This window comes from Schistocerca piceifrons, chromosome 9 (genome assembly GCF_021461385.2).
Source record: "Schistocerca piceifrons isolate TAMUIC-IGC-003096 chromosome 9, iqSchPice1.1, whole genome shotgun sequence".
NCBI classification, from domain to species: domain Eukaryota; kingdom Metazoa; phylum Arthropoda; class Insecta; order Orthoptera; family Acrididae; genus Schistocerca; species Schistocerca piceifrons.
The window spans coordinates 131,514,761-131,538,097 of NC_060146.1; the positions used below are offsets into that span (position 1 = coordinate 131,514,761).

Sequence of the window (23,337 nt, forward strand, 5' to 3'; positions counted from 1 at the left end):
CTCTTCGTTTTTCTATAATTTTTTCACGTGTTAATACATTATTAGTATAGGATTTTGCTTTCTGAAGCCACTTTATTCTTCAGGGAACTGATTTTCGGCAACAATTTGTAGACGTTGATTTTTTTCCTTGGCGTAAATCTTACACGCTATATCCATTAATGTTATACCATGATAATTATTGCCTTCATTTCTTTTATCTGTAAAGTTAAGTAATTAATTTTTTCAATGATATTCATAACGTCTGTGTTTATAGGCCATCTGTATGTTACGTTACAATGTCTGTTCAGACATGCATATGTCACCAATAAAATGTACAGCTGATATCGAAACGTATTTGTAGCCTCTCAATCCATTTTCTAAAAAGAAATCTTTGAGGAATTTTTAAGTAGATGTATGCAGTCCCAGAACACATCCAAATCCGCGCGCCAAAGCACCGTAACACGCCATTGGAGGAGCCGAAAGAAAATGTCACAGCCTTGCCCCAAGGCAAAGGAGCAAAAGAACCAGTTTGAAAGAAAATGTCACAGCCAAATCGTACAGTGGAGAACGGTTCGGTAACTAGTTTTCTGCATTTTAAAAGGAATACGACTGAAACATGGCCGGCTGAGTTGGTTAGAACTGCACGGCAACACTGTACTGTGATGTGACACAGGGGTTGGGTGCTGGAGACGCTTTCAGTGTTGTCAAACAAGTGAGGATAACGAAGAACTAAGTGACAGACCACTTCTGTGTGAAGAACCTTGAATTGCAGGACAAGTGGAGGCCAGCGTCTCTCAGTGTGTGCAACCGTGGGAAAAGCGAGAATCAGTTCCAGACCATTTTTCAGTATCTCGCACTTTTTGAAACATGACAAAGATCGCTGCCCGCGGGGTTCCTTGGCTGCTCGCCCTCCATCCACAACGCCCGGCGAACTAAAGCAGCGGCGCAAATTTTCCAGCTGTGTAAGCGGCCGCTGAACATAGACACTCTGTCAAGGGAGCAGAGGAAGCACTTTGAAATATGTCGGTTCTCCACTGCCGGGAACTGGGAAGACCAAATCATTGTCGTCTGAGTTGATGCTGAGTGTTTTTTCCGCTATGACCGCGAGGCAAGGGCTACATAAAACACCTTCAAGAACTCCTCGTAGTATTGTAGCAGGGTTCCATAATATATACATGAATTAATGGCAGAATACATACCACACCTTCGAGCATGGTTAAAATCTGTCTTAAAATGACAGTATAACACATGACATAATGGAAAAAGGCTTTTCATCATTCGTGGTCAGTACAATTGAACGAAGCTCACAAAACTGAAAATACACATTAATACTGAAAAGAGGCAGCGAAAATAAAAGAACAATATTTGTATAAGGAACTATCCACTAAAATGTAAAAGATATCGTTTCACCAGGGGCGTTATACCGTTAAATCATAGTAACTGACACAATCAGTATTACATCATCTCGTGACAGAGATAATCATGTATATATATATATATATATATATATATATATATATATATATATATATATATATTGCTGTAACGTGGTACACGGCAGCTGATGCACGTTACAGCTTTCAAGCAACACAACGTGCGATATATATGTAGATGCACGTGTGTGGCCGGCACTGTAGCGATTCGGGGACTGTGTGCCACTGGGTTTTGACACCTTGTTTGTGGCGTTAGCAGCTGGCTGTATAACTTACATAAAATCTACAAGATGTAATGGCCATCAGCTGCCATACTATTCACATGATCACGTTACAGCAACACGTACATTGGTGTCCAAAATTAAAGCAACAAAGTGCTATTTCCCAGTCCTGTGTCTAATTCACGATATAATCGTACAAACTGTCAATAGATGACGTACGATTGCGTTCTGCACGGAAGGTGGCATTCCGGTCAGCGGATAAAAACACCAGCGATGACGTCAGGGCACCTATCAAACGGTGTAGTGTTTGCCGTGCAGCCCCACATCCACAGTCGCTATGTGCACAGTCACAGACGTGCAGTACGGTACAGAGAAGACACCTACCAGACTCTCTGATGGATTGCCACAGAAAGAATGGCAGCAGGACAGTCGCAAATTGATGAGGCCCGTTATCTTACGTGAATCGTTCTTAAAATGCGAACATTTTTAGGTTAGGCTTTACCGTGACTGTTACTGACATTAAATGAAACAACAAGTTCACTGTTACCAGTCACCGTTTTATTTATTTCCACGACGCGTTTCGAAGGTTTAAACCTCCATCATCGGGTGGATTTACATTAGTAAGTATTACATTTGTGTGTGTGTTGTGTTACGATTTTGAACTTGTGGCACTGCCTAGTGGAGAAACAAGACACTATTTCAGAATATGGTTTAGGATTACTTTTGACCAAAAAATTTAAACTGATACCTAATGGTAAACATTAAATAAGTAAACCAGAGTACCCTCAGTGGTCACAGGTTCCTCTTGCTGTCGTAACACATCACATGCATACTGCCACACTTGCAAACAAACATGGCGCCTGGAATCAGCTGGGTGCAAGGTTCGTACGGCAGAAGAGAAGACATAATCGCAAAGTGCAAAGAATATACATCGTAACAATATTATTGCAGAATAATTGTTTTAAGCATTTGGCGGTGTTTGTTTTGAGGTGTCAAATATTGTGTGTGTACTTCAGGTGGTATATAAATCCAATTCTGACAAGTTAAAACAGCTAAACATTCGTACTCGTTTATTCTGCAATAATGTTCTTACGATGTACATTCTTTGCACTTTGCGATACGAACCTTGCACCCAGCCGATTCCAGGCGCCATGTTTGTTTGCAAGTGTGGCAGTATGCATGTGATGTGTTGCGACAGCAAGAGGAACCTGTGACCACTGAGGGTACTCTGGTTTACTTATTTAATGTTTACCATTAGGTATCAGTTTAATTTTTTTGGTCAAAAGTAATCCTAAACCATATTCTGAAATAGAGTCTTGTTTCTCCACTAGGCAGTGCCACAAGTTGCTCCAAAATCGTAACACAACACACACACAAATGTAATGCTTACTAATGTAAATCCACCCGATGATGGAGGTTTAAACCTTAGAAACGCGTCGTGGAAATAAATAAAACGGTGACTGGTAACAGTGAACTTGTTGTTTCATTTAGTGAATCGTTCTTTTGTGTCAGGGATGTGGTGACAGTTTTTAGAGATCTAAATTTTACTCCGAAGACCAGGGCAGGGCCGATCACGTATGATATCAGAAAGAGAGGACCGTTATTTGGCTGTAAGGGCACGACGGTACCGCCTTACTGCACGGCAACTGACATCTGACCTCGCAGCATCCACTGGACTTGTTGTATCGAGGCAAACGGTGTGCAGAAGGAATTCGGCAGAGTGGCCTTTATTATCGGAAAAATGGAAATGAGCGTTTGACGTCATTGGCCGGGAGGCCCCTTACGGAGTAGGCCCGGCCGCCTTGGTGCAGGTCTTATTACACTCGACGCCACATTGGGCGACCTGCGCGCCGGGTGGGGATGAAACGATGATGAAGACAACACAACACCCATTACCTATGCGGAGAAAATTGCCGACCCAGCCGGGAATCTAACCACGGCCTGTAGGAGGGAAATCCGTCACGCTGACCACTCAGCTACTGGGGTGGAGTTTATTCTCGGAGACTTACTGTATGTCCACCTCTGACACATCTTCACAGAATGGAACGTCTAGAGTTTTTACATGCCACTTGGACGGTCGAACCGTGGGCCAATGTTATTTTCACAGGTAAGACCCAATTTCGTCTGCAGAGTGATTCCCGACAAATTCACATCTGGAGGCAAGGTGGAACACGATTTCTGAACCCAAACGTTGTGTAAATGGATCAATATCGAGGGAGATCACCAATGGTGTGAGCAGGGACTATGTTGACCTCTCGAACACGTCGTTATGAAATTGTACGGGTGAATCGGCAGGCTTTAATTACTGTCAGGTATTGTGACCTGATTGCGTCTGCTGCGTGGTGCCGTGGGGCCAGACTTCGTATTAATGGACGACAGTGCTCAATCTGATATACGTTTTCTTGGAAACAGAAGATATTGCACGCATGGCGTGGTCTGCTCGCTCTCTCAATTTGAATCCCGTAGAGCATGTCTGGAATGCAATAGGGAGACAGGTTGCATCACACCTGCATCCACCAACCACTCTCCAAGACTTGCGAGCAGCTCTCCAGGAAGAATGGACATTATTGCCTCAACTTGAGATTTATGACGTTATTCACAGCATGCCCTATCGTTGTCAGGCGTATATTGCGGCCAGAGGTGGTCAAACCTCAGAATGGGCACATGAACCAGCTGTGTTCCAATCTGGTAAGATGAAAAAAACCAAGAAAATTTTTGTCTTTCGCTATGCAGCTCTTCACGCTCTGTATTCCTTACATTGTTTTTAGTTTACTATCACCTGTTTATACTGTTTTGTGGCAAAATAAATGTAACCTTGGAAAATTTCCGTTTGTTCCTTTAATTTTGGACTCACTGTATATGATGATCTCCTCTACGAGTTGATGTAAATACTGATTGTGTAAGTTACTAAGTTTTAACTGCATAACGCCTCTGGTAAGACAATACTTTTCACGTGTAGTCATTTCTAGTGGATAGTTACATACGCAAATAGTGTTCTTTTATTTTCACTCTCTCTTCATTATATTAATGTAAATTTTTAGTTTTATGACCATTCTTGAATTAAACAGGATACAAACGATAAAAAGCTGTTTTTTAACTGCATCATGTATGGAAGTTGTCGTTTTAAGAAAGGTTTTAACGATGTGAAAATAATGAAGCCATAATCACACCAACACTGATCAAGAATGCTTTATGGTATGTATTTCGTAATTAATTCGTATATATACTCTTGAACCCTGCTACAATGTTACATGCAGTCCTCTAAGCTGTTGTATGTGGCTAACACGAGAAAAAATCTGTTTTATGTCTTAGATCTGAAGACGTTAGATTGATAGACGAAACTAGTAATCCATCCAAATGAAGAAGATTTCATATTCGATCTTGACTCAATGGGTTTTCAATACCTTATGTAAATAAGAACCTTACAACAGATCACGAACCTCCTATTTCATAATGTCATAATGTCAGCAAACTTGATAAATGTAAAGGTGCTGAATCGAATTAGGGGAAAATAGAAAATTATGCACAACCTGGCTTAAAGAAAGGGTAGATTTATTACACACGTCCTGAGGTGTCAAGGAATAGTCAGTTTGCTAATAGAGGGAAGTACAATGGGTTAAAAACTGTAGAGGGAGACCAGGGGATGATTACAGTAAGCAGTTTCGGATGGATGTAGGTTGAGGCAATTATGCAATTGGTTAGCATGGAGAGCAGTATCAAACCAGCCTTCTAACAGCTGTATAATCTGACAGGGGTTCCATCAGGTCTTGGTGCCTTGTTCAGATTTGTCGCTTACAACTCTTTCTCAGCGCAACTGATACTAATATCTAGACTGACGACCTCAGATGTTAAGTCCCATAGTGCTCAGAGCCATTTGAACCATTTGAACTAATATCTAGGTGTGGCTATAACGGGACTGATGCTGTCACAGAGTACGTACGCATGTGCCAAAGATGAGTGACCAATAACTGTGAAGGGTGAAGTCTCCTCAGTGAAACGCGGCATCTTGGTGTCTGTAGACAGATCAGTTTGACCGTTTCCTTCGTTTGAGGTAAGAAATGTTATCTTGTTTTTCCAGAAAAATGATAAGCAACGGCCGGCCGTTGCTGGCCGAGCGGTTCTAGGCGCTTCAGTCTGGAACCGCGCGACCGCTACGGTCGCAGGTTCGAATCCTGCCTCGGGCATGGATGTGTGTGATGTCCTTAGGTTAGTTGGGTTTAAGTAGTTCTAAGTTCTAGGGGACTGATGACCTGAGATGTTAAGTCCCATAGTGCTCAGAGCCATTTGAAACATTTGATAAGCAACGTATTGCCGTGAAGTTCCATGTGAAACTTGGAAAAACTGCCGCCGAAACCTATTTTTACTAAAAGAAATGTAAGGCGAAGACTGTTTATCAAATATGCGAGTTTTTGACAGGTTCAAGCGTTTCGAAGATGGTCGAGAAGACGTTGAAAATGACTCGCGCACGGAACGCCATGTAGCATAAAAAATTATGAAAATATTGAAAAAGTGGATTATGTCATTCGATCTGACCGTCGGTTGAGTATTCGATCGATAGCTGAAACTGTAGGAATCGACAAAGACTCTGTAAGGCAATTTTACATAAGCAGTTTCACAAAGCGGGTCGTTTTTCCCCTATTTTCTCATGGAGCAGAACAACCACCTCAAGGTAGTAACGTTAGATAATAGTTTGACCTTCAGGAAACCAGTGAAGGTACACAGTTCCACGAACATCGAAAAAAAAGGTCATCACTAGAGGTTTCTTCACTGTCGGTGAAGTTGGGCCCAGTGTTTGCGAAACTGGTGCCGAAAGTTCACACGATAGAACAAAATGAAGCTTGTGAAAAAGTTTGTAGTGACATTTTGAATACCGCTAGCAATGGTGCCAATTCCTTGGAAATAGTGATAACATGTGACGAGTCTAGCTTTCTCACTGATGAACAAGAAACTAAGCGCCAATCCATGCACTGGGAGGGGCCAACTTCACCGAGGGCGAAGAAGGCTCGAATGATGGTGTTTTTTCGATACTCATGGCACTGTGTATCCTCACTGGGTTCCTGAGGGTCAGACTACTAACCCTTTCATGGATTTTTAAAATATTAAGGTGATAACAGTTGCTTTTCAGTCCCATTATTATATTTTCACCACCAAAATATTTTTTAAGTTCTCCATTTTTTCACAACAGGAAGTGGGACACACATGTCCCATGAACCAAAGCAAGATACCTTTTCTGCTCACTGACTGATTTTGTAATTTTATTTTTTTAGCCATAAACAGGATTTTGCAGGGAATAAAATAACTACAAATTATACATGCAAGTAATCTTTCTATTTGTGTAGAGCCAGTGTAAAAAATATTCATTACATTTCAGTTTTCATGATACATGATCAATATTTACAAAACTTTACATGCCATGAAACTTGGAAAAACATGGTGTGGCACAGAGTGGTACACCACAAGCAGCGCAAACAACTTTTGTTCTCTTCTCTTTAGAGTTTGTGCTGCAGAATCTGCATCGCTTCCTAGTGACACTGTCTTTTGGTACATGTTTGCCCACGTTCACGAGCCGGACGTCATCCGGCACACTAGAGACTCCTGTCTTTGCTGGGAAGAAAGTGGGCATTGATCCCCTCTTTTTCCTGGATGAATACCCATTAATCAATTGTCTTGCTAATCTTTACAAATAATGTCTGCTGGGACACATGTGTCCCACTAATTTTATTTCGATTATAAGATAGTACAGTCGCTGAGAAGTACATTCCACACTGTATTTGTACCAAAAATGATAATTAAGTTAATAATCAGATGAATTACTTACTTCAGACATCGCTGGAAAGTGAGAATTGATGAAAACTGAAGAATGACACAAATAAGTGGCGTTGCAGCGGCCATATATACACGCCAGTCAACAAAAGTAATCACCGCTTCTCTATTGCCTTTGCAGTGCAATCCCGATTTTTTTCTTAGGTTCAGTACAGTCTGTCCCTAGGTGGCAGCACCGTGCAGAGCTGGGTAACATATATCCCGACACTCGAACTGGCGCTCAAAGTTAGTGGGACATTTATGACCAATCAACCACGAAAGGGTTAACCAACGTTATTACCTTCAGGTTCTTACTAAACTCCATGGAAAAATATGGAGAAAACGACCCGAGCTTTGGAAGAATACGTTATGGGTTCTACATCAAGACAACGCAGCAGCTCATACCGCATTGTCTGTTTAAGAGGTTTCCAGCGGGGTACAGCATCCCAGTGTTAGACCACCCACGCTATTTGCCTTACATTGTAGAAAGTGACTTTTGCCGATTCCCTAAGGTCTAATCTGCATTAAGATTTCCAAAATGTTGTCTTCAAAGCCAGCGTTTCATGTGAGCTGAGATGAAACTCAGGGGCACCAAGTTAGGGGCTGTGTTGTGGGTGATCAAAACGCTGCAGGGGTATCTTCATTGCCCCTGGAGAGTGCTGCCTAGTATTGAGGAAGGAACTCCGGCCAAGGTGGCCGAGCGGTTCTAGGCGCTGCAGTCTGGAACCGCGCGACCACTACGGTCGCAGGTTCGAATCCTGCCTCGGGCATGGATGTGTGTGGTGTCCTTAGGTTAGTTAAGTTTAAGTGGTTCTAAGTTCTAGGGGACTGATGACCTTAGAAGTTAAGTCCCATAGTGCTCAGAGCCATTTGAACCAATTTTGAGGAAGGAACCGCATGACAGGTATGTTATGTGGGCTGCATGACACTGGGCGAAATCTCTCACCAGCCTTTCGCACTTGGCGGGAGACACTATTTCCTAGGTATCTTCACGTGCTGTGCACTTAGAACCGAAAATGACGTGATACGATCGACGGGCATACTAGAGACACTCCATCGGATTTTCACAGAGGTTCCCATTTCGCTACCGATAGGAACTTACATTCCGAACAGCCATCGTATTTTTTAAATAAAATGTTGTACAGCAATACTCCCTTTATTTTATAGCCACACCTCGTACATCACGAATCTCGGAGGTGGTACGAGGAAATTAAACTGCGGCAAACGGCGAAAGAAAACAAGTCCAATAAAAAACATAAGAAATTAGGAAAGGCATGACATGTTGTAACAAGGTATAATTACAAAACTTTCTGCCTTAAAAACTCAAATTTTTGTGTGTAGAAGTAGTAAGCAGCATTTTCCGTGTTTAATAGAAAGAAGCTAGAAACCCGCTGGTGACGCTGGAACTTCAGCGGAACATGCCTAGCAAAAAGAAGAAAAGATAACATGGTGTTTTGTTCAAGGCGAACCCGTACAAAAACAAATCTATATGTAAGCAAACTTCCCCCCATGAACCATGGACCTTGCCGTTGGTGGGGAGGCTTGCGTGCCTCAGCGATACAGATAGCCGTACCGTAGGTGCAACCACAACGGAGGGGTATCTGCTGAGAGGCCAGACAAACGTGTGGTTCCTGAAGAGGGGCAGCAGCCTTTTCAGTAGTTGCAAGGGCAACAGTCTGGATGATTGACTGATCTGGCCTTGTAACAATAACCAAAACAGCCTTGCTGTGCTGGTACTGCGAACGGCTGAAAGCAAGGGGAAACTACAGCCGTAATTTTTCCCGAGGACATGCAGCTTTACTGTATGATTACATGATGATGGCGTCCTCTTGGGTAAAATATTCCGGAGGTAAAATAGTCCCCCATTCGGATCTCCGGGCGGGGACTACTCAAGAGGATGTCGTTATCAGGAGAAACAAAACTTGCGTTCTACGGATCGGAGCGTGGAATGTCAGATCCCTTAATCGGGCAGGTAGGTTAGAAAATTTAAAAAGGGAAATGGATAGGTTGAAGTTAGATATAGTGGGAATTAGTGAAGTTCGGTGGCAGGAGGAACAAGACTTCTGGTCAGGTGACTACAGGGTTATAAACACAAAATCAAATAGGGGTAATGCAGGAGTAGGTTTAATAATGAATAGGAAAATAGGAATGCGGGTAAGCTACAACAAACAGCATAGTGAACGCATTATTGTGGCCAAGATAGATACGAAGCCCACGCCTACTACAGTAGTACAAGTTTATATGCCAACTAGCTCTGCAGATTACGAAGAAATTGAAGAAATGTATGATGAAATAAAAGAAATTATTCAGATTGTGAAGGGAGACGAAAATTTAATAGTCATGGGTGACTGGAATTCGAGTGTAGGAAAAGGGAGAGAAGGAAACATAGTAGGTGAATATGGATTGGGGGACAGAAATGAAAGAGGAAGCCGCCTGGTAGAATTTTGCACAGAGCACAACATAATCATAACTAACACTTGGTTTAAGAATCATGAAAGAAGGTTGTATACATGGAAGAACCCTGGAGATACTAAAAGGTATCAGATAGATTATATAATGGTAAGACAGAGATTTAGGAACCAGGTTTTAAATTGTAAGACATTTCCAGGGGCAGATGTGGACTCTGACCACAATCTATTGGTTATGACCTGTAGATTAAAACTGAAGAAACTGCAAAAAGGTGGGAATTTAAGGAGATGGGACCTGGATAAACTAAAAGAACCAGAGGTGGTACAGAGATTCAGGGAGAGCATAAGGGAGCAATTGACAGGAATGGGGGAAATAAATACAGTAGAAGAAGAATGGGTAGCTTTGAGGGATGAAGTAGTGAAGGCAGCAGAGGATCAAGTAGGTAAAAAGACGAGAGCTAGTAGAAATCCTTGGGTAACAGAAGAAATATTGAATTTAATTGATGAAAGGAGAAAATATAAAAATGCAGTAAGTGAAACAGGCAAAAAGGAATACAAACGTCTCAAAAATGAGATCGACAGGAAGTGCAAAATGGCTAAGCAGGGATGGCTAGAGGACAAATGTAAGGATGTAGAGGCCTATCTCACTAGGGGTAAGATAGATACCGCCTACAGGAAAATTAAAGAGACCTTTGGAGATAAGAGAACGACTTGTATGAATATCAAGAGCTCAGATGGAAACCCAGTTCTAAGCAAAGAAGGGAAAGCAGAAAGGTGGAAGGAGTATATAGAGGGTCTATACAAGGGCGATGTACTTGAGGACAATATTATGCAAATGGAAGAGGATGTAGATAAAGATGAAATGGGAGATATGATACTGCGTGAAGAGTTTGACAGAGCACTGAAAGACCTGAGTCGAAACAAGGCCCCCGGAGTAGACAATATTCCATTGGAACTACTGACGGCCTTGGGAGAGCCAGTCCTGACAAAACTCTACCATCGGGTGAGCAAGATGTATGAAACAGGCGAAATACCCTCAGACTTCAAGAAGAATATGATAATTCCAATCCCAAAGAAAGCAGGTGTTGACAGATGTGAAAATTACCGAACTGTCAGCTTAATAAGTCACAGCTGCAAAATACTAACACGAATTCTTTACAGACGAATGGAAAAACTAGTAGAAGCCAACCTCGGGGAAGATCAGTTTGGATTCCGTAGAAACACTGGAACACGTGAGGCAATACTGACCTTACGACTTATCGTAGAAGAAAGATTAAGGAAAGGCAAACCTACGTTTCTAGCATTAATAGACTTAGAGAAAGCTTTTGACAATGTTGACTGGAATACTCTCTTTCAAATTCTAAAGGTGGCAGGGGTAAAATACAGGGAGCGAAAGGCTATTTACAATTTGTACAGAAACCAGATGGCAGTTATAAGAGTCGAGGGACATGAAAGGGAAGCAGTGGTTGGGAAGGGAGTAAGACAGGGTTGTAGCCTCTCCCCGATGTTGTTCAATCTGTATATTGAGCAAGCAGTAAAGGAAACAAAAGAAAAATTCGGAGTAGGTATTAAAATTCATGGAGAAGAAATAAAAACTTTGAGGTTCGCCGATGACATTGTAATTCTGTCAGAGACAGCAAAGGACTTGGAAGAGCAGTTGAATGGAATGGACAGTGTCTTGAAAGGAGGATATAAGATGAACATCAACAAAAGCAAAACAACGATAATGGAATGTAGTCTAATTAAGTCGGGTGATGCTGATGGAATTAGATTAGGAAATGAGGCACTTAAAGTAGTAAAGGAGTTTTGCTATTTGGGGAGCAAAATAACTGATGATGGTCGAAGTAGAGAGGATATAAAATGTAGGCTGGCAATGGTAAGGAAAGCGTTTCTGAAGAAGAGAAATTTGTTAACATCCAGTTTTGATTTAAGTGCCAGGAAGTCATTTCTGAAAGTATTCGTATGGAGTGTAGCCATGTATGGAAGTGAAACATGGACGATAAATAGTTTGGACAAGAAGAGAATAGAAGCTTTCGAAATGTGGTGCTACAGAAGAATGCTGAAGATTAGATGGGTAGATCACATAACTAATGAGAAAGTATTGAATAGGATTGGGGAGAAGAGAAGTTTGTGGCACAACTTGACCAGAAGAAGGGATCGGTTGGTAGGACATGTTCTGAGGCATCAAGGGATCACCAATTTAGTATTGGAGGGCAGCGTGGAGGGTAAAAATCGTAGAGGGAGACCAAGAGATGAATACACTAAGCAGATTCAGAAGGATGTGGGTTGCAGTAGGTACTGGGAGATGAAAAGGCTTGCACAGGATAGAGTAGCATGGAGGGCTGAATCAAACCAGTCTCAGGACTGAAGACCACAACAACAACAACATGTAAGCAAACGCGGACATAACGGCTTCAGCCGCAAGACTGGAGCAGAATTGCTGTATCTTCCTCTGTAAAGGAAAGTTTGGTGTAGGCGGAATGCGGCATTTCTGCTTTCGCCAGAATTATCACTGGAACTGCGTAGCGCCAGGAAAAGAAAAAAAAAAGAAAAGTCGCGGGATACCGGGACAGGGCGAGTTGTGGAGGCAAAAAGAGCCCTCTTCATTTTGCGCGCTGCGTTCTTGGAGATCTCAATGAAGGACGGTGGCGTGCCGCTGTACAATGGTGGGAGGCGACGGCGTGGAACAGTGGGCTGGGGGGGGGGGAGGGGGGGGGGGGAGTACACGTCCCGTGTCGCGGCTTGCTTGGCTTCCCGAGGCGGAACTTTTCATTAGACGGGGGGAAGACAGGAGGCGGCGAGAGAGAGGGACGGGGAGAAAGCTTCAGTCCTTCCCTCAGAAGACGGAGGAACAGAACACGGCGGTGTGACACACGTAACAGTGAAAGGGCGCACGGCTTCATTCAGCACACGTTGCGGGTGCTGTCGTAGGGCTGGGTTAAATTACACGCGGTGCGTTCTAATCAGTAACCCCACCTCCTGTGTGATTCATTAACGAGTCGAACCGCCAATGTGTAAAACACATTTCATGGTGAATTTGCCCGTTAAACATGTGCAACCTTTGCTGTTGAAGACGCAAAGCCCTTATTATATTGATTTTATTAGGATCGGGTTACTCACTTGCATAATAAAGAAAAGCATTAATCAAAGAAGTAATAAATTACTACGTTATGTCTGATGCTGAAGTTTCACGGCATGAACAACGAGCACTTAGTAAGCGATAAACTTTTGCTATTTTGTGGGGGTGTCAGTGAAACAACGTTTCGAAAAGGTTTCAAGTTATGGGTACACTTTGTTGCATGATTAATACTGATCATTATATCTATACATCTTTGTAGATAGGGCAACCACAGCTATGAGTACTCATCTTGGGTATTAATAACCGCTTCAGCTGTATTTAGTTATTATTGGATCACTACCGGATATATACAGGTTGAGTCATTAACTATTGCCACCTAGAATAACTCCGAAAGTATGATAGGAGCTGAAAAGTTTGTGGGACAAATATTGCATGGGACAACGGGGGCCATAATATGACGTTAGGTTTGTGTTGCTAGGTGAGATCGCCTCAGAGAAATGAAGGTCAACTTTGTTTTTTAAAATGGGATGCTATAGTTTGGTACTTATTTTCTGATAATGGCTATCGAGACGAATCCAATGATGTATAACAATAAGGTCAATGAAGATCAAAAAAATGGCATGAACGTCCATTTACAGAAGGTATTCGAAATGATGACCATTGGTATCAATGCAGTGCTGCAATCCTCTTATCACGAATTGAGGGGTATTCCTTATCACTTCGGCACTTATCGAAGCACGTCCTCTGATAATTCTCTCTTGTATATCGTGCAAATAGTAAATATTCTCCGAATACAGCGCATCCATTTAAAGTGCCATTGACATGTAAATATCATTCGACAGTTTCCCAATACAACACTAACAGGAACGATAAGATTAGTATCGTCGAATCAAGTATAGGCACCTATTTCATCGAAGGAAATCTTAATGATAGCAAGAAACATTAGGTCTGTAATTGGAAGAAATACCTTTAGGAACAAGGAACAGAATGTGGTACCAACACAATGGGTGTCTGGCACATTTGTCACTAATACTTAGAAATGAGTTGGAGAGACAATTCCCAAATTGTTGGATTAGACGCAGAGGCTCGTTCGCCAGACTTGACGCCTCTCGACTTTTTCTTGCGGAGGATCGTAAAAGAAATTATTTATAAAGAGGTTCCAACTATACCTGAAGATATGCGAGAGAGAATTGTCAAATCATTTGCTTCGATAACTGCCAATGTGATAAATAATACCACTCAATCCAGTATAAGAAGATTGCAGCACTGCATTGATACCAATGGTCATCACTTCGAACACCTTCTGTAAATGGACGTTCATGCCACCTTTGTGACCTTCGTTGACCTTCAAAGACCTTACACATCATTGGATATTGGATTTAAAAAAAAAAAAACAGATTTGACCATATTTCTGAAGCGACCCCACCTACCAACAAGAAACAAACGTCATATTACGGCCTCCATTGTCCCATGCAACTTTTGTTCCACAAACTTTTCAGCTCCTATCAAACTTTCGGAGTTATTCTTGGTGGCAATAGTTAGTGCCTCATGTGTGTGTGTGTGTGTGTACCACATCTCCTCTCTAACCACTGGATCGATTTCAACCACACTGGCTACACATATTCCTTACTGTCAGGCAACAATCGCTGTGGGAGTGAAACCCACCTACCTATCACAGTTCAGGAGATATGACGTCATACGCATGGCGGTGCGTGAAAAACCACCGCATTATGCTTCACGTTTAAATTGCTACTAACTCTATTCTCAACACATTTTGCAGGCAGTATCCACATATGCCACTGAATGTACCTACAAATTTATACCATTGTATCATTCATAGAACATGATATATGAAGTCATAAATACTAAGGTGGGTGAAAAACTCCCTCATCATGCATAACCATTACATTTATTTACTTCTCTTCTACTAACTCTCTTCGCAACGTACCAAGTGATCAAAAAGTCAGTATAAATTTGAAAACTGAATAAATCACGGAATAATATACACTCCTGGAAATGGAAAAAAGAACACATTGACACCGGTGTGTCAGACCCACCATACTTGCTCCGGACACTGCGAGAGGGCTGTACAAGCAATGATCACACGCACGGCACAGCGGACACACCAGGAACCGCCGTGTTGGCCGTCGAATGGCGCTAGCTGCGGAGCATTTGTGCACCGCCGCCGTCAGTGTCAGCCAGTTTGCCGTGGCATACGGAGCTCCATCGCAGTCTTTAACACTGGTAGCATGCCGCGACAGCGTGGATGTGAACCGTATGTGCAGTTGACGGACTTTGAGCGAGGGCGTATAGTGGGCATGCGGGAGGCCGGGTGGACGTACCGCCGAATTGCTCAACACGTGGGGCGTGAGGTCTCCACAGTACATCTATGTTGTCGCCAGTGGTCGGCGGAAGGTGTACATGCCCGTCGACCTGGGACCGGACCACAGCGACGCACGGATGCACGCCAAGACCGTAGGATCCTACGCAGCTCCGTAGGGAACCGCTCTGCCACTTCCCAGCAAATTAGGGACACTGTTGCTCCTGGGGTATCGGCGAGGACCATTCGCAACCGTCTCCATGAAGCTGGGCTACGGTCCCGCACACCGTTAGGCCGTCTTCCGCTCACGCCCCAACATCGTGTAGCCCGCCTCCAGTGGTGTCGCGACAGACGTGAATGGAGGGACGAATGGAGACGTGTCGTCTTCAGCGATGAGAGTCCCTTCTGCCTTGGTGCCAATGATGGTCGTATGCGTTTTTGGCGCCGTGCAGGTGAGCGCCACAATCAGGACTGCATACGACCGAGGCACACAGGGCCAACACCCGGCATCATGGTGTGGGGAGCGATCTCCTACACTGGCCGTACACCACTGGTGATCGTCGAGGGGACACTGAATAGTGCACGGTACATCCAAACCGTCATCGAACCCATCGTTCTACCATTCCTAGACCGGCAAGGGAACTTGCTGTTCCAACAGGACAATGCACGTCCGCATGTATCCCGTGCCACCCAACGTGCTCTAGAAGGTGTAAGTCAACTACCCTGGCCAGCAAGATCTCCGGATCTGTCCCCCATTGAGCATGTTTGGGACTGGATGAAGCGTCGTCTCACGCGGTCTGCACGTCCAGCACGAACGCTGGTCCAACTGAGGCGCCAGGTGGAAATGGCATGGCAAGTCGTTCCACAGGACTACATCCAGCATCTCTACGATCGTCTCCATGGGAGAATAGCAGCCTGCATTGATGCGAAAGGTGGATATACACTGTACTAGTGCCGACATTGTGCATGCTCTGTTGCCTGTGTCTATGTGCCTGTCGTTCTGTCAGTGTGATCATGTGATGTATCTGACCCCAGGAATGTGTCAATAAAGTTTCCCCTTCCTGGGACAATGAATTCACGGTGTTCTTATTTCAATTTCCAGAAGTGTAGATAGAGAGGTACAAATTGACACACATGCTTAGAATGACATGGGGTTTTATTAGAACCAAAAAAATACAAAAGTTCAAAAAATGTCCGACAGATGGCGCTTCATCTAGTCAGAATAGCAATAATTGTCATAACAAAGTAAGACAAAGCAAAGATGATTTTCTTTACAGGAAATGCTCAATATGTCCACCATTATTCCTCAACAATAGCTGTAGTGAAGGAATAATGTTGTGAAGAGCACTGTAAAGCGTGTCCGGAGTTACGGTGAGGCATTGAGTCGGATGTAGTCTTTCAGCATCCCTAGAGATGTCGGTCGATCACGATACACTTGCAACTTCAGGTGACCCCAAAGCCAATAATCGCACGGACTGAGGTCTGGGGACCTGGGAGGCCAAGCATGACGAAAGTGGCAGCTGAGCGCACAATCATCACAGAAAAGACGCGCGCAAGAGATCTTTCACGCGTCTAGCAATATAGGGTGGAGCGCCATCCTGCATAAACATCGTACGTTTCAGCAGGTGTTTATCAGCCAGGCTGGGGATGATGCGATTCTGTACCATATCGGCGTATCTCTCACTCGTCACGGTAGCAGTTACAAAACTAGAATCACGCATTTCCTCGAAGAAGAAAGGCCCGATAACGGTAGATGTGGTACATCCAACCCGTACCGTGACTTTCTCGTCAGTTCTAGGATTTTCAGTAGCCCAAATTCTGCAGTTGTGGGCATTCACAGACCCTCGGAGCGTGAAATGAGCTTCGCCGGTCCACAACACGTTACTCAACCAATCATCATCTCCCGCCATCTTTTGAAACTCCCACACCGCAAATGCCCTCCGCTTCACTAAATCGCCAGGTAACAGTTCATGATACCGATGGATTTTGTACGGATAGCACCGGAGGGTATGCCTCAGTGCCAACCAAACAGTGGTGTATAGAATGCCGGTGGGACGTGCGACTGCACGAGCGCTGACTTCCCCGTGCATAGACGAACCCGCTACAGTCTCCATTTCTTCCTGAACTGTTCATATTGCTCTGAGCACTATGGGACTTAACATCTGAGGTCATCAGTCCCCTAGAACTTAGAACTACTTAAACCTAACTAACCTAAGGACATCACACACATCCATACCCGAGGCATGATTCAAACCTGCGACCGCAGCGGTCGCGCGGTTTCAGACTGAAGCGCCTAGAACCGCTCGGCCACTCTGGCCGGCTCTTCCTGAACTGTCTCAGCAGCATTACGCCTTGTGCTCGGTCGGCCACTACGGAGTCTATCGTCTAAACAACCCGTGGCTTCGAACTTCGAAATCATTCTCGCCACAGCTGCATTTGTCAACGGACCTTCACCAGTTCGAATCCCCCTCCTATGGCGATAGGATCGTAACGCTGAACTAACACACTCCCCATTCTGATAATAAAGCTTCACTAAAAGCGCCAGGTAACGTCAACATGCTGCGACTGCTGACGCATCTGATTCTCTCTCTCTCTCATTACAGCTCTTTTTATACACGATTGTCATGCATAGTCACTGACGTTTTGCTGTCCAGCACCATCTGTCGGAAATTTTATGAACTTTGTTTTTTTTTGTTATCGTAAAACCCCATGTCATTCCAAGCAAGTGTTTCAATTTTTACCTCTCTATCTACATTATTCCGTAGTTTACTAAGTTTTCAAATTTATACTGACTTTTTGATCACCCGATACACATATGCCGCCGAACGTATCTATACAACTACATCATTGTATGATTGATAGTTAAAGGTATCTGACGTCATAAACACCGAGATACGTGAAAAAGGGCCGCACCGTGCATGAAGTTTTAATACTTTTATTCTTTACTAGTAAGAACCTCTACAGTCGATTCAAGGATATCCCTGTGCTTTTGACAGCTTTCAGCTGCTAAAAGAATGTCCAACTGGTTGTAGGCGAGAACAGTATCCGTCTGTAGAGTTATGAACAGGCGTTGCCATAGAAATGTTCACAAAATCGAGTTGTGGACCCGAGAAACAGCTGCATCCAGCGTGCAGGAATTGTCCGGTATCGTGTTGCTTAATTTGAAAATTCTACTTATATTTTTGTACATTATACATATTTCTGTGTACGACTTCAATGTGTTTTCGCGGGTATATGGAAATGAAATTTTTTCGACACTTCACTACACAGTTCCTTTGTTTCTCATAGAAAATTGTCAAAATGAGTACGCTGACAATGCCGGGTTTTGTCAAGAAGTTCTTAAATAAGGTGATTCGAAATGAGGAGGCAGTTAGAATTCGTTTCTTCTAAAGGCGGTTTCTATACAGTTATCGGTGTAGCAGTAGTCACTTCCAGACATCACGTCGTCTTCCTCCAGCGTACGGCATAGGTCACTCCTGACGTCATTCGGCCTCCCTGTTGCTGCCATCACAATATAAACCCCTGGCGTTATCAGGAGTGACATTCCAACTGCATGGGCTTCTGTGCATATGTGTGCTTCTCTTACCACAAGAGCAAGTACCCGACTCCGAGCGGGCGATCGCTGAGCTATTGCCTAGCTCAAACGATATAAATATTTATCTATATAAGTTTATTTTTGTAAACACTTATGTATATAAATAAAGACATTAATGTTCGTTTGTTCAAAATCTAGAATCACCGAAAGTTCTTCACCGACTGCTGAGAAATTTTGGTCCAGTTGTTCCACCCACCGCAGCACACCGCGCCTCCCACGTTCCTGACGTTTCAATTCTTTTCAGAGTTTTGCTTGGTGACTCATGTCTGTAGACGTTCTCCAGTCAGTTGGTAGTTGATGTTTCGAGAGACAGCATTGTTATTACAGGTAGTCTGCGAAAACCAACTGATAATCACTGAAGAGCCAAAGAAGCTGGTACACCTGCCTAATATCACGTAGGGCCACCGCGATCACGTAGAAGTGCCGCAACACGATGCGGCATGGACTCGACTAAGGTCTAAAGTAGTGCTGGAGGGAACTCACACCTTCAGTCCTGCAGGGCTGTCCATAAATCCGTAAGAGTACGAGGCGGTGGAGAACTCTTCTGAACAGCACATTGCAAGGCCTTCCAGATATGAACAATAATGTTCCCGTCTGGGGAGTTTGACGGCCAGCGGAAGTGTTTAATCTCGGAACAGTGTTCCTGAAGCCAGTCTGTAGCATTTGTGGTCGTGTGGGGTGTCGCATTGTCCTGCTGGAATTCCCCAAGTCCTTTGGAATGCACAATGGACATGAATGGATGGGGGTGGTCAGACAGGATGCTTACGTACGTCTCACCTGTCAGAGTTGTACCTAGACGTATCAGGAGTCCCATATCACTGCAACTGCACACGCCCCACACCATTGGAGAGCCTCCTCCAGCTTGAAGAGTTCCCTGCTGACATGCAGTGTCCATGAATTCATGAGATTGTACTGGAAAATCACTCTTCATCGCCACGTCGGAGATGCTGTGCCCCAACGCTCGTGCGCCGACTATAACACCAGATCCAAACTCATTTAAATCTTGATAACCTGCCATTGTAGCAGCATTAACAGATCTAACAACTGCGCCAGACACTTATTGTCTTATATAGGCGTTGCCAACCGCAGCATCGTATTCTGCATGATTACGTATCTCTGTATTTTAATACGCTCGCCTATAGCAGTTTTTTTGGCACTTCAGTGTATTACACAATAGCATCTAGATTGGTAATACTGGGTGCAGTTAGAAGAGTATTTCTTCCATTTACATCGCTGTCATTCTCGAAAATTTCGACATGATTTTGGATTTCCCATTAGAAGCTCTACAGTGAGATTCTTGCGTGCTGCAAAACCACCCCGCCGCCTAATCCGCTCTGTTATCTAACACAAAGTCCAACCCCGGTAGCTGAGTGGTCAATGCGACAGAATGTCAATCCTAAGGGCCCGGGTTCGATTCCCGGCTGGCTCAGAGATTTGCTCCGCGCAGGGTCTGGGTGTGGTGTTGTCCTAATCATCATCATTTCATCCCCATCGACGCGCAAGTCGCCGAAGTGGCGTCAGATCGAAAGACAAACGGTCTACCCGACGGGAGGCCCTAGTCACACGGCATTTACATTTTACCAACACAAAAGCTTTCTCTGAAGCTTTTTTTATGTATTAAAACTGCAGCTGCAACCCGACGCTCTGTCTTGACAGCCTCTTCCTACACTCACAGGACTACGACAGAAAAATCTCACGATGGCTGATCTCTCAACTCTGACAGACATTCTCACCCTGCTGCGTGTAACGCTTCTGATATTTGCTCTCACAAGACTCTCAGACACTCACCGAAAGTACTCGCAATGAACTATCAGACAGAAAGAGGTGAAAATTCTGAGAGTACTATCTGACAGTTGCTTCTAAAATGTCTTTCTCTGCTTACAAGGGAAACTACCCATCACACCCCACACACGCCACTCAGATTTAGTGGTAAGTTGGCCCACCGGACATCCCGTCAAAAACTGAACTTAGATCAAGCATGAAAACAGGAAGAAGGTGTACTGAACTGCGGAAAAGAAGCAAAATAGAAACAGTAGACGGACCACATTTAATAAATGCAATATCGAACAACATAACTCATCGCGGTGTCTTGGTTGTGTTGTCACGGTGCTAAGAACTTTCACTGGAAGACCCGAGTTCAAAGCTCCCTTATTTCCCAATTTTGTGTCTGTTAGCTGTATTTACATTTGTGCATGTGTCGTGGCGTAATGTCCATTTGCAACAGCGACGTGTAACGTAGGGACCTTCCGACGTACGGCACCCCCAGACGCACAGTATGTACCTATTATTTGTTCTACACAGGTACATGTTGCCAACGGCCTTTCCGCAGTGGTAACACCGGTTCTCGTCAGATCACCGAAATTAAGCACTGTCGGTCTGAGCTAGCACTTGGATGGGTGACCATCCGGTCGGCCGAGCGTTGTTGGTAAGCGGGGTGCACTCAGCCCTTGTGAGGCAAACTGAGGACCTACTTAAGCGAGAGGTAGCGGCTCCGGTCTCGGAAGCTGACATACGGCCGGGAGAGCGGTGTGCTGACCACATGCCCCTCCATATCCAGTGACGCCTGGGGGCTGAGGATGACACGGCGGCCGGTCGGTACCGTTGGGCTTTAATGGCCTGTTCTGACGGAGTTTAGTTTAGTTTTTAGGTACCACATCTTATGCCTCTTCCTTTCCTTTTCGGAAATTTTGACTATTGAATCCCTTCGTTGTATCATAGTTGGCACACGTTTATTTGTTGTTTTCATTTCAGTGAGAGGTCTATGCGGCGTCTCGCCTGTTCACACTAGTCATCACATTTACTTGCGACGGTAATATATTCTTACCGCATGACTCACATTCCGTGATGAATAGTGAGAGCAGGTGAGATGCCGCATAGTTCTCCCACGGTTAAGGCGCTCAGTCCGGAACCGCGCGACTGCTACGGTCGCAGATTCGAATCCTGCCTCGGGCATGGATGTGTGTGATGTCCTTAGGTTAGTTAGGTTTAATTAGTTCTAAGTTCTAGGGGACTGATGACCACAGAAGTTAAGTCCCATAGTGCTCAGAGCCATTTGAACCATTTTTTCTCCCACAGAAACGAAAACAACAAGTAAACCAATGTGAACTATGTCCGCCGCTGGTAGCTGAGTGGTCAGCACGACGGAATGTCATACTTAACGGGCCGGGTTCGATTCCCGGCTGGGTGTTGTGTTGTCCCTATCATCATCGTTTCGTCCCCATCGACACGCAAGTCGCCGAAGTGGCGTCAACTCGAAAGACTTGCACAGGGCGCACGATCTACCCGACGGGAGCCCCTAGGCATACGGCATTTCCATTTTAATGTCAAATATGTTGCAACGAAGGAATTCAAGAGTCAAAACTTTTAAAACGGAACGCAAGAGGCATAACATGTGGTACCTGTGTAGAACAAATAGGAAGTACGTACATCTGGAAGTCCCATCGTTATGCCTCGCTGTTGCAAACGGGCATTACTCCACGACACATACACAAATTAGGATACAGCGAACATACGCATCAATGACTGGACGGTCAGTTCGTAATTTCGTGAAAAAAAAAGTTTTTCATGATGGAGATTTGAAACAGGGCCTTCTACTCCAGAGTCTAACGCGGTGACAACACAACCAAGACATTACGATGAGTTACGTTGGTGGATGTTGCACATATTTAATTTAGACCTGTTCACTGTTTCTATTTTCCTTCTTTTTTCCACAGTTGAGTACACGTTGCTCCTGTTTTCATGCTTGGTCTGTGTTCACTTTTTGACGGGATATGCATTGAACCAACTTACCAACAAATCCCTTGTTAGAGGCACTCATTCTTAATGTTTCCTTGTTGAAATAACTTTTATCAGTGTAATGGGGTACGTATTAAGTTACGGATCTGGTTAGTAGACCTCGCTAGTACTGTGAAACCTCGTCGTTCCAGGACCGGGTGAATTCAGTAGAAAGAGGTCTAGCATCGCCAGAAAGCGTCGACCAACATTTTGTATCTAAGAAAAGTCGTTCCTCATAATGCAGTCTATTACACCTAGACGTTAGATGCAAACATTGCACACATTTTCAACATTAACGGTCCTGTAACACTCCCTTGTAAAACGCTCCAAGTTACTTTCTAATCTGCCGCCCTCTCTAAGTTAATAATTACGGGGGCGAGCGAAAAGAAATGCCTCCAGATTTTTTGCTTGAAAACTCTTAAACATTGAAAAATAAAACAAACTTGATTAACGTTCTACACCTTCATTCTTCATCTCTATTTTTGTAGCCGTTTGCCGCTACAGGATTCAAATTCGTTTGGTACGACGTGGCGGTAAGTAATGTAACTATATCGATGCGTAGAAACAGCATGCTGTAGTGGAGTTTCAAATTTAAAGAAGTCGTTCAAACATGGAGCACTCTCTGCTTCAGCATGACAATGCAGGACCACACACGAGCGCAGCGATATCTGCAACAGTCCGACGCCTTGGGTTCGCAGCCGCCAAAAATCCTCCATACAGTGGCGA

General features: G+C 44.1%; 1 protein-coding gene and 1 pseudogene across 2 annotated transcripts in view; both read left to right on the plus strand.

The window, feature by feature from the left end:
- LOC124717086 overlaps window positions 1-23,337 on the plus strand; it is a 583,165-nt gene that overhangs the window by 548,842 nt on the left and 10,986 nt on the right. The window lies entirely within an intron of this gene.
- On the plus strand, window positions 21,148-21,265 carry LOC124717575 (annotated as a pseudogene).